The 11,967-nt window shown below is 50.2% G+C and overlaps 1 long non-coding RNA gene across 1 annotated transcript; it reads left to right on the plus strand.

Annotated features, from left to right (window-relative positions):
- The first annotated feature begins 7 nt into the window (after positions 1–7).
- Positions 8–3,138, plus strand: LOC124079384 (uncharacterized). Its single transcript, XR_006847318.1, has 2 exons — positions 8–1,709; positions 1,855–3,138. It is a non-coding gene; the product is annotated as an uncharacterized LOC124079384 (long non-coding RNA).
- The last annotated feature ends 8,829 nt before the right edge of the window (positions 3,139–11,967 follow it).

Genomic DNA, 11,967 nt, shown 5'->3' on the forward strand with positions numbered 1-11,967 from the left:
TCACTGGTTTGGGTGACAGGATGTGGGGAAAGCTGTGGGCATTCCTGGAAAAAGAAATGAACATCAAGACAACAGGGTGAGGTGCCCCCAAAGGCTTCAATGGGCCATGACTAGACTATAAACTCCCAGAGGGCAGGGCTGGGGCTGAGTGTCCAGGGCACCGGGTGTACAGTGGTGCTCAGTAAACATGGTAGACTAGTGAACAGAGGTGTGATTGGGTGCAGGGTGCTAAAGCTTGCCCAGCCTGAGTTTTCGCTTAACTCCCACCCTGGGCCCTTGGTCTCGCTCTTTTTTTTTGGGGGGGGGGGATATTGGGGATTGAATGTGGCCGCTGAGCCTCATTCCCAGCCCTGTTTTGTATTTTTATTTAGAGACAGGGTTTCACTGAGTTGCTTAGCCCTGGGTTCACTTTTAAATATTTATTCCATGAAGGCCAGTGCTTCTTGGAAGGACAAATGTGGCCCACTTTCCAGAGTTCATTTCAGCATAAGGGGCAGGTAACCCCTGGCCCATGCCCACCCTGTGAGCTCCAGCTTCCTCCTTGGCTGCAGAGCTTTGCTTCAGGCTCGCAGAGGACAGGATTCTTGTCTCCAGAAATAAAAACTTTCAGTATGGGTTTAAACCAGGTGGGAATTGGCAGAAGTCTCTCTGTTGCCACTTCTTGCATCTGAACACGTATCTTGGCTCCCAATTCTATGACCTGCACTGGATCGGTCCCCTCTGGTTACAGGACAAGCAGTTGGGGAGGGGGGTAAGAGTGGATAGACCAGTGACACACAGGGTCAGGTGCTCTGGGGGACCTGAGTTGGGCAGTCAGCTGGGCACTGGCATGCCAAGGCAAGAAAAGTTCTGGGCGGGAGGCAGAAGCCAGAGGTTCTTAGCAGGCATGAGCAGGAGCTGTCAGGGAGGACTGGGCTGGAGATTTCAGCTGGGCTTATGCAGCAGGGACCCCACAGCCTCCTCCATAAGGCAGGCAGGCACCTCTTCCTGGCAACTCTCTAGCTGCAGGACCCCTCTGATGGCCAAAAGTGTGCAGGCAGTGGCTCTTTCTGTGGCTTCCCACCCCCCCCCCCAGTACTGGGGGTTGAACCCAGGGCCTTGTGCTTGCTAAACAGGGGCTTTATCACTGAGATCTATCTCCACTGCCCACAGAGGAGCATGGAGCTCACAGGGCATTTTAAGATCCCCACATCTCATCTGAAGGAAAGGCCCCCATGTCTGTCTGTCTCTCTGTCTCTCTCTCTCTCATGAAACCAGTGGGTGAAATGATTCTGTGACCCAAGGACAGTCAGAGCACTGAGGTGTCTGGGAACTCATCTTGCTGAAACATGTACTCCTGAGGAGACAGGTCCCCACCTGCTCCTCTGGCACCAGGTATTTGGGAGAGGTCAAGTCCCATCTCTATGGGTGTGAGGCTAAAGAGTGGGTTGCTAAGGAGAAATCCTCCCGCAGGCATTTACAGGTTTTGCTGCCAACCTGTGCATGGAGTCTCCTGCAGGTCAGTCTCCTGCTGGTTCACCTGGGACAGGAGCAGAATGAACCTATGAATCTGCTGAAAAATCGGGAGAACCCGAGGCCTTGTGGCATCCCCTAAGCCCTCCCTTTGGGATCTCCCCTCTGGAGGTGACAGTGGCAAAGAGGGCCTTCTCACCTCATGCCCAACACCTATACCAGTTTATGGCCACAGCTAGATTGGCAGAGTGGAAAAGGTCAGTGGTCTTGGCCAGGGTCCAGGGGTGGTCTTGCCCTCCTCAGGGGTCTGGAAGCCTCTGTCCAGGCACACCCCACCACATCAAGCCCGTATTGACTTTTCACTTCTTATTTAGTTATTTATTTTGCAAATTTACTTTCCAGAAACATACAGGTTGGCAGAGCTGTCCTGGAGAACAGATCCAGCCACGGGCTTATTTCCCCTGGAGCTGGGGATGGAGTCCTGGGCCTGGTGCAGGCAAAGCAAGCGTTCTGCCGCTGAGCTGCACCCCCCTCCCCGCTTTAGTTCTTATGTGGGTCCCTAGAATGTGGCTGTGTCTGGGGAGCAGAGTGTGCCTCAGGGAGCGTGTCCCTGAGGCTGAACCGCCCTTTCGGAGAGCTGCCTGGGCATGTGATGTCGGGGAGAAGGCAGCCACCCACCGGGGGTTCCCAGTGAGTAACAAGTTTCACTCAGGGCTCTCGGAGGCCCTGGCAAGGCCCCAGGCGCTTAGAGCAGCTCCAATAAAACGTGAAGAATGGTTTCCGGAGCGTGAGAAAGGCGCCGGAGGACACGCCCTGCGCGCGCGGTGCTGCCGCCCGAGTTCCACTGGGGGGCAGCAGGGAGCAGGGGCGGGACCGCCGATCGCAGAACCCGGTTGCGTGAATGAGGGGTTCCCTGGCCCAGGAGTCGGGCGGTAAAGCAAGAAAATGCCAAACAGAATACGTGCTCGCTGCTGCTCCGGTTGTGGAGAGTGAGCCCAGAGCAGAGCCGGTCATCTTGGTGTTCGGTATATATTAGGATTTTTTAAAATAAATCTCAGGGAACATAGGACAAAGAACCAGCCTGTGGGTGGCGCGCACCTGCAGTCCTGAGCAGTCGGGAGGCTGAAGCAGGAGGCTCTCATGAGCCCAGGAGTTCGAGGCCAGACTTAAAAAAAGAAAAAAATCAAGAACCACCCCAGACCTCAAAACTCAAAGGCAGATCCAGGGGACTGATTTTTGATGGCTGTAAACTCCTAAGGGTGAAAATGAATATTCAGAATGAAAGAAACATGTCATATAAAATGGGTGGTACTTGGAGATGCACGTCCCATCCGTTTGGTTTCTCTTTGAGCAATTTACCAGACACCCAAAATTCCATGGGAATTCTTCCTGGTGTCGTGCCTGGTCTCCCCTCCTCCCCGGAACATCTGTTACTCCATGTCTGTGCTCCTGAGGGGCCCCAGGTTTGAGCCTCAGCAGCTCTGGGGTGAATCCATCTCTGCCCAACACTGACTGGACTTCTCAGACAGCAGTACCAGGATAATTGCCTTCCTGCGGCTTCGCCCCCACAGGCTGTGACATGCATTCACACACGCCCATGTCATTGAGGTGATGTTTTGGCTTCTCTTTTACCCTGTCCTTCCTATCTATCTGGTAAGCTTGATAAATTCAGATTTCCTCACCCTACTCCAGAGGTTCTCTTGTCCTGTGTCTGAGTCAATAGTGGGACTACACACCACACCTGAGGCCGGACGAGCCTGCCTAGCAAAGATCCACCTGAGAATCGGGGTTGCAGGGGCTGGGGCAGAGTGGAGACCACAGCTTGCCACTAAGGGAACTGAGTTTCCACTTAGCAAGAGGAAAAGAGTTCTGGAGATGGATGGCAGCGATGGCGGCACAAAGAGGGGTGTACTCAATGCCACTGTACCGGGCGCTTAAAGATGGTGACAATGAGTCGGGAGGTATGGTGCATCCTGGAATCCCTGCCGCTCAGGAGGCTGAGACAGAAGGATCTCAAGGTGAAGGTCAGCCTCAGCAATTTAGTGAGGCCCTAAGCAAATATCAGCCTAATACCCTAACACTGTCTTTAAATAAAATAAAATACTAAAAAGGGCTGGGGATGTGGCTCAGTGGTTAAGTGCCCTGGGTTCAATCCCCAGTACCAAAAAAAAAAGGAAAGAGAAAAAAAAGATGGTGACACTGGCAAATTTTAGTTTACGTTAATTTTGCCACCAAAAATAAAAGCCCCTTCCTGCAATGGGCTTCTGACTTGATTGAGTCTGCTGAAGCCCTCCTGGAGTTATCTGGCTATTGTAGGATCTGATTGGTCAGTTAAATGACAATACAATGCATCTTTTAGGTCTTTTAAGATGGCATTAATTTTTCCATCCCCTGGGATTTGATTTGATTTTTCCTATGGTCCTGGAGGTTTAACCCTGGCATGCTGCCACTAAGCTGTACCCCCAGCAATTTTTCATTTTTATTTTGAGACAGGGACTCATTGTATTACCCTCAAACTTGTGATCCTCCTGCCTCAGCCTCCCAAGTCACTGGGATTACAGGAAGTGCCACCAAGCCTGGCCCTCCTGGAATCATAGATTGTTTTGATTTACTATTGACTATCTCTGTGGGGCATTTAGAATTTACACTTGATCTCTACTATTATCATCCCACAACTCAGAGAACGGATGTGGGGCTGGGCCAGTATCAAGACTGCCGGCAGCTCTACAGCCAGGGACCAGACAGTCAACCACAGTGGCTAGAACCCAGTGAGTGGCCCTGTGAGTCAGCCAGGGTGAGGACTGCAGCTATTACCCAGCCTCCACATGCCTCTGGTCTAAGACGGTCCCCATATGAGACTCTGGGTTTCTCAGGATCGACGTGAGCTCAGAGCCTAGATCCTGTGATCCTGGAAATCGTACTGTACCCATTTGCTACAGGCTGCAAGGACTTTTGGGGGACCCAGCTTTCCTTCCATCGGTGGTTTCTGGGTCTGAAACTGGTCTTGAGTGTGGAATCTGGAGAAGCAGTCATTGCTTTTCACAATTGTGGCCGTCCCCGGAGGCTCCATTCTTTGTGTCTTTTAATTGCACAGACCAGGAAGTGAGTGCCCCCGTGACTATGCATCCATTTTGCCCTTAAAAGTGCTGGGCCCTCTCTGCTGTCTCCCTCACTCTCTGCCACTCTGTCTTGGCAATAATTCTGACCCTCTGGCTCTGACAGCTGGGCATGCCGTGGGCCTCTGCAGTTCTGGAGTCCACCAGGCAGCACGACAGAGCCTGATTCTAGAGCGGCATCTCCTACTGTCTGCTGCTGCCCTGCTTCTTGGTGATGCCGGCGAGCCTTTGCCATGCCATCCTTACTAATTTGGCAAATGGTGCCCTTCAGCCCCGCGCAGGACCTAGTCCCAGCAGGGGGTTTCCAGGTTCATACAGCACATCCTCTGCAGTGGGGCCCCTCTCTGAGCCCTGCAGCCCTCCTCCTACCAGTGGCCTCACTTAGTGAGGGCAGGAGCCACCCTCCCAGGAGGGCAGTGCCAAAGCAGAGCACTCGCCCCTATCCAAACGCATTTCCACTCCCTTCGACTCGGCACCTCGGAATCTAGCCCCACTGGTGTTCTAGAGAACCTGTGGCTCCTCAGGGGACATGGCCCTGCCGTTTGTCACAGGGCCCAGCGTGCCCTGACTCGGCTGTGGAGCACCTGACCTCTAGTGATTGGTCTTCCAGTGTTACCCCTTCCATCCGGTTTCCCTCCCCTCCTCTTATGCTTCCTGACAGATCGTCACACTGTTTAGGACGTTCCTGTCTACTAGTGCACCAGGCATAAGGGTTGAATAGTGATCCCCCAGATTCACACCCACTGGAACCTCAGGGTGTGATCCTACTGGGAAATAGAGTCCTTGCATGTATGATTAAATGCAGTCGTACCAGATTAGGTGGGCCCTCAGTCCAACGGCTGTTGACCTTACCAGAGAGGAGAGGACACAGAAGACAAGAGGCACACAAAGCAAGAGGGTCCCCAAGTTCCATGGTCACTTGTTACGAGCACCACAAGGAATGAGAGCTTAGTACCAGTCAGTCATTGCTGGAGGACATTCTTTCTTTCTATGTGATACTGGGGGTAGACTCGGGGCCTCACACAGGCTGGTTGCATTAGTCAGATTTTTGTCACTATGACAAATTATCTGAGAAAACCAAATCAAAGGAGAAAAGATGTATTTTAGCTCATAGTTTAAGAGGTTTGCGCCCATGGTCAGCTGGCTCCATGGCTGTAGAGACAGGGGGAGAGGGAGAGGGAAAGGAATGGGGGACCGGGACGGGAAGTGGGGAAAGAGAGAAAGAGGGACGCCAAGGACAAGATATAGTGCTCCCAGGACCTCAAGGACCCATCCCTTCAACCAGGCCCCACCTCCCAGTTCCTACCACCTCCAACAGTCCACTGATATGGACCTCATGATCCAGTTACTCCCCCCAAACCCCACCTCTGAATGTCACTGCATTGGGGGCCAAGCCTTCAATACGTGAGCTTTTGGGGGACACTCCAGATCCAACCATACCCTGGGTAAGCACTCTGCCACTGAGCTACATCCCTGCCCTGGAAACACTTTCTGACCCCTATGGTGGGATTTACCCATTTTTATTTACTGTATTAACAATCAAGACATACATTTTGAATATACTGACTCGTGAACAACAATAATTATATGTCAGCATAAATAACATTTTCACTTTAAAAATAATTACAGTCATGTATAGTGGTCCACACCTGTAATTCCATGACTTAGAGACTGAGGCAGGAGGATCACAAGTTCAAAGCCAGCTTCAGCAACTTGGTGAGGCCCTAATGAACTTAGCAAGACCCTGTCTTGCTATGGGGACATAGCTCAGCGGTAAAGCACTTCTGAGTTCAATTCCTAGCACCAAAGCTAATAGTAATAATTGTTATTATTTTACATTTAATAAAACAAAAATAGGGGCTGGGGCCGTGGCTCATCGTTAGAGTGCTCACCTAGCACGTGCAAGGCCCTGGGTTCGATCCTCAGCACCACATAAAAATAAATAAATAAAGTAAAGGTATTGTGTCCAACTACAACTAAAAAAAAAAAAGAGAGAAATAAATATTTTAAAAAAAGTAAAACAAAAATATTTGGGAAGAATGGCATTGTTTTGCAAATCTCTACCACGTGGAATGATGAGAGACAGCTGGCTCTCACATCTGCTTCTGCCCTATATGTGTTATGGCAGGTTGTTTTGGTAAAAGAGATGAAGAAAAATGGCCTAATATAATTGGGAAAGGAAAGAATATTTTAATAATATTTTCAGTAAATTTCAGATATTTTTCTTTGATACTACACCTGAGCTCAATTAGTACTAGTTTTTTGTTTTTGATTTCTGCAGTACTGCAGCTTGATCCCAGGGCCTCAGCCATGATGGGTTAGTACCCTACAACTGAGCTATGTCCCCAGCCCTTTACTTTATTAATATTTTATTTTGAGACAGGGTCTTGCAAGTTGCTGCAGCTGACCTTGAACTTGTGATCCTCCTTACTGGCCCCCTGAGTCTCTGGGATTACAGGTGTGTGCCTCAGTTCCTCGAAAGTGCTAGTTTCTCAAAGGTTAGCTACAGAGCAGAATATGAAACTGTATTGTTGTATTTTATGCTCTATTACATTAAACTCCATTGATCTACCTTGCCTTTTTATTTTCTTTGGGGTGTTGGGGAACAAATCTAGGGCCCAGAACCCAGGGCCTCATGCACACTAGGCAAGTGCTCTCTCCTCCAATCCCTACCTGGCATTTGAATGGTTATTTAACTCATGCATGACTACAGTGTAGCATCCTGCAGCGATCATCTGGGAAAGACTGGCTCCCGGTATTTTATATCATACAGATCTTCCGAGCATCGTTATTTCCTTTTATACATTTTTTGCCACACATCAGCCTGCAGCTGGAAAGTCACCACACTGAACAGGAATCAAAAAGTCCAATAGCATTTTAGTGTAATTATGAAATCATTTTGATCCCCTGAAAGGGTCTTTGGGACTCCATGGGTCCATGGAGGACACGTTGGGAACTGCAGACGTGGTAAGATATAACTAAGGTGCCAGAATGTACACACAACCCAAAAGGGAGCAGAAGAGGAAGAGGGAACAGAGGATGGAGCAGGATGCAGTGACACTCACCTGTGATCCCAGCGACTCGGGGGGCTGAGGGAGGAGGGTCTCAAGTTGGAGGCCAGCCTTGTCTTGAAATAAAAAGGGCTGCGGGTGGAGCTCAGTGATAGAGCACCCTAGGTTCCATCCCCAGTACTGTGTGCACACACAAAAAAGTACATATAATATGATTCCATTTACTAAAAGTTTTTAAAAGCAGACAACATGAATCTAGCACTGGCAGCCAGAGGGCAGCCTCTTGGTCAGGGAGACAGGCATGAAGACAAGTGGTGCTGCCAAGGTTCTGAATTTTTTTTTCAGTGCTGGAGACGGAGCCCAGAAAATTGCACAAGCTAGGCAAGTGCCCTACCACAGAGCTGCACCCCGGACCTGTTCTGTTTAAGAAACTGGGAGCTAGTTACATGTGTCTGTTCACTTTATGAAAATCTTTCAAAAGTGCCTGTAAGGGGCTGGGATGTGGCTCAAGCGGTAGCGCGCTCGCCTGGCATGCGTGCGGCCCGGGTTCGATCCTCAGCACCACATACAAACAAAGATGTTGTGTCCGCCAAATACTAAAAAATAAATATTAAAAAAAAAAAATTCTCTCTCTCTCTACCTCTATCTCTCTCACTCTCTCTTTAAAAAAAAAAAAAAAAAAAAAAAAAAAAAAAAAAAAAGTGCCTGTAAGGCGTGCACTTTTCTGGGGTATGATGTACTTTGGTAAAAGGGTTTAAAATATGAGTCTAGCCTGAGCAGATCTTTCCCGTTCCCAGCTTCTGGCCCCGTTCTGTGGATGGAACCCTGGGCCTCATGCCTGCTGGGCAAGCGCTCCACCCTGGAGCTGCAGCCCCAGCCCAGGCAGTCTTTGTGCTTCTCTCCAGCTGAGTTCAGCTGCACGGTTGGCTGCAGGCATGGAATGAGTGCTCAGTTGGATGGTTGAGGGGAGGCTGTGTTTCACTGCCCCAATAGTGCCAAGTGGGAGTGTCCCAGGGACTCGAGGGTGCATGTCCAGGAATGATGCAGGGACTGCTATGGAGTCTGCAAGTGAGAAGAGAGCACAAAGGGGTGGAGAGAGGAGAGATGGCTGGGCAGTGGAGAGGTTTGGTAGAGTCCAGGGGGTCTGCAGCTTGGGCACAGAGGGAGTGGTGGGTGTGGTCAAGACAGCCACCTCAGCCACTAAGACTTTGGAGAGGTTGCAGTTATGGAAACGACTGAGTCAAGATGATGCTGGACAAGGGATCTTCTGATGACGATGACCGTGGAGACAGTAAGTCGGGCAAGTGAACACGCAGGCAGGACTTTCACTGGGGCTTGACTGTGGGAGACACAGCTCCTGCAGGATGTCACCAGGCTGGCTCCCTGGACAGCAGAAGCGAGCTGGTTTCATTGGTTGGGAGTATCAGTTGCCTCCAGGTGGAGCTTGCTCTTCACACCCTGCTTGCTCTCAGCACCTTGGCCGGGGCTCAAGTGAAGCGCCTCTAGCAACCCGGGCCCGTAATCAGGTGCTGCATGGAGCCACGGTTCTGCAAGTCCCCTAAGAAACATAATCAGACTCCCGCTTTTTATCATTTTATGTGGGGGGAATGTAGAGTTGCCCTAGTCTCTGTGGTTTATGTCAGAATCGTGGAATTCCTGCTAAAAATTTGAGTAAGGCAGATGGGAGTGTAGCTAGTGTCCAGCATGCGTGAGACCCTGGGGTTGGCCAACAGTTCTGACCCACGCCAAAAACAAACACACACATGAAGGTGAGTAGGGGAAGGTTTCTTCTGCTTAGCAGCAAGAGCTCCCAAGGTGGAACCGGCTTCAAGGAGCTGCATGGAGCAGGTGGAAATTTACTTTGCCCCTAGGTGACGCCACAGGGCCACAGACATACCCAGGGCCCTGCAGTTCACAGAAGCCCAGTGTCAACGGCAAGAGGCCCTCCGAAGCTCTCCTCTCACCAACCCTATTAATTTGCAGGTGCCAGCAATGGCTGTAATTCCAGATTTAAAGTCTGACCTACTTAAAGCCAATGAAATGATTTCTAAATGCCTCTTCTGGGAAATGGATAGGGTCTCTATGCTTGCTCTACACTAGGGGGCGTTTTTCTCCTCCGTGTAATGACCCATTTACTCTTGGCCTTTCCTCTTGGTTTACAGGTCCTGCTTGCAAGTGGATCTTTTATTAGTTTTAGGTGTCTTTGAAGTGGTTTGTGCTGGGGGCAGAGCATGTGACTCTGAATGTTAAGATAGGAACCAGCCGGGTAGCAGGAGGTCTGGGATCTGTTCTCCCAGCAGTGCTTGTGTGGGCTCTGAGGTGTCCGTCGAGCCTTTGGGAACAGAGGGCTACCTTGCAGCATTCACATAGGTTCCCTGCAGGTAACATGCTCAGAGTCCTTCCTTTCAGTTCGGGGGCAGCATCTCCACCGTCCGTCAACCCTGGGGTGGAGCACAATAGTTGGATACTACATTGGAAACCCCAGATGAGTCGTGTGGACGGAGGGGCGAGGCCCCTCTCTGCTGGCCGCATCCTCTGCCTGACTCCTGGGAACACAGAGAGACCCTGTGAAACCCTGCAGTGTCCTTCTCTCCTGTGTCTCAGCTTGAATGCCTCAGTCTTCTTCCAGGACCGAGGCGATCCGAATTCTTTGGTCAACCCCTCCCTGCCTCCTCCAGACCTCAAGGCAGCCAGGATCCACCAGTGGGATCACAAAGTCTTTTCTCTGGGCCAGCCCTGTTCCAGGCTCGTTCTTTTGTATGATATATAATTTGGGGGGCAAGATCTTCGTGAGATCTAATTCACATACCATGCAGTCCACCCTCCAAGCACTTTAGAACATCAACTTATGTACTCCTTGTGATAAGCCATGGGCAGGTACTAGGGGCTCCCCATTTTTTTTCCAGCAAGGGAACCAATGTGCAGACAACTGAGTGCTCACCTAAGGCCACATGGTCCCCCATGTGGCTCTGGTCCTGCACCGGGCCACGCCTCTCTGGTTGGTACTAGTCCAGAAGGGCTCCTGACCCCACCTGTTGGCTGAGGCTGCCCAAGAAGTAACCTTGATGGGACATGGACCCAGGTGGCTGGATGTCCCTCCCTGTGCTCAAAGGCCCTGCTCTCCACCCCAGGGCAGCAACAAGCTGGAGATGGCCTCTGCCCTCTCAGAAGCCCTTCTCAGGACCTGGAGTTTTCCTGTGACGTACAGGCCTTCTGCCTCACCCCACATCCAGGAGAGGGTCACCCTGACAGTGCTCAACTCCAGGCTGATCATTCTTGGGTCACATGCCCCATATTCATTAGGACTTTTCCCTACTGCCCCCTACCACCTGTGCTTGTACTCAGGGGAGCTTAACCACTGAGCCACATCCCCCTAAGTAAAAATAATATTTTTTAAATTTAAGAGTCTTGCTGAGTTGCTTAGGGCCTTGCTAAATTGCTGAGGCTGGCTTTGAACTTGTGATCCTCCTGCCTTAGCTCCTGTGGCACACGCCTATAATCCCAGTGGCTTGGGAGGCTGAGGTAGGAGAATTGGGAGTTCAAAGCCAGCCTCAGCAAGAGAGGCAGTAAGCACTCAGTGAGACCCTAGATAAAATACAGAATAGGGCTGGGGATGAGGCTCAGTGGTCGAGTGCCCCTGAGTTCTATCCCTAATAACCCTCTCCAAAAAAAAAAAACCAAACATGTCTTCAGTTTAAAACATGACCTTTCTTAAGCTGGGGTGCAGCTCAGTGGTGGAGCACTCTCCTGGCACATGTGAGGTCTCAATGGGTTATGCTAATCGCTGAGGCATTAAGAGAGCATCACTTCATCTTACCCCTTATCTGTTGAGTTACCCCAACAGTGTACCCTCCCACTGAGGAAGCACATGGACACAGAATGGGTAGGTGACCTGTCCACATAGGTGTGAATCCAGAATGGGAATGCAGGATTTGGCCTGTCCAAGACCCTTAACCAATAGGCATCACTACATGTTTTCCTAAAAATATGAAGGAAAAAATGGTCCATAGACCCATTTAGACCCATTTGTCAGATGCTTGGATTTTATTTGGGTACTTGACCACTGAGCCACAACCCCAGGCCTTTTTATTTTTTATTTTGAGGCATGGTCTCTTTAAGTTCCTTAAGGCCTTGCTACGTTGCTGAGGCTGGCCTTGACCTTATGATCCTCCTGCCTCAGCCTCCAGAATCACTGGTATTATAGGCTTGTGTCCCTATGCCTGCCTTATTACAGTGTTTTTATGAAACTCTTTTTAAAGCCTATCTGAGTGCATCAATACTAAATATATAGTACATATGCCTAATTGTGGAATTGCAGATCAAATGGGGTGGCTAGTATTAACTTTAGTAATTTATTTTCAACTGCTTTGCAAAGAGGATATACTGAC

Source organism: Marmota monax, unplaced genomic scaffold (genome assembly GCF_021218885.2).
Source record: "Marmota monax isolate L192 unplaced genomic scaffold, Marmota_monax_Labrador192_F-V1.1 WCK01_AAM20220418_F8-fsc00080, whole genome shotgun sequence".
Lineage (NCBI taxonomy): Eukaryota > Metazoa > Chordata > Mammalia > Rodentia > Sciuridae > Marmota > Marmota monax.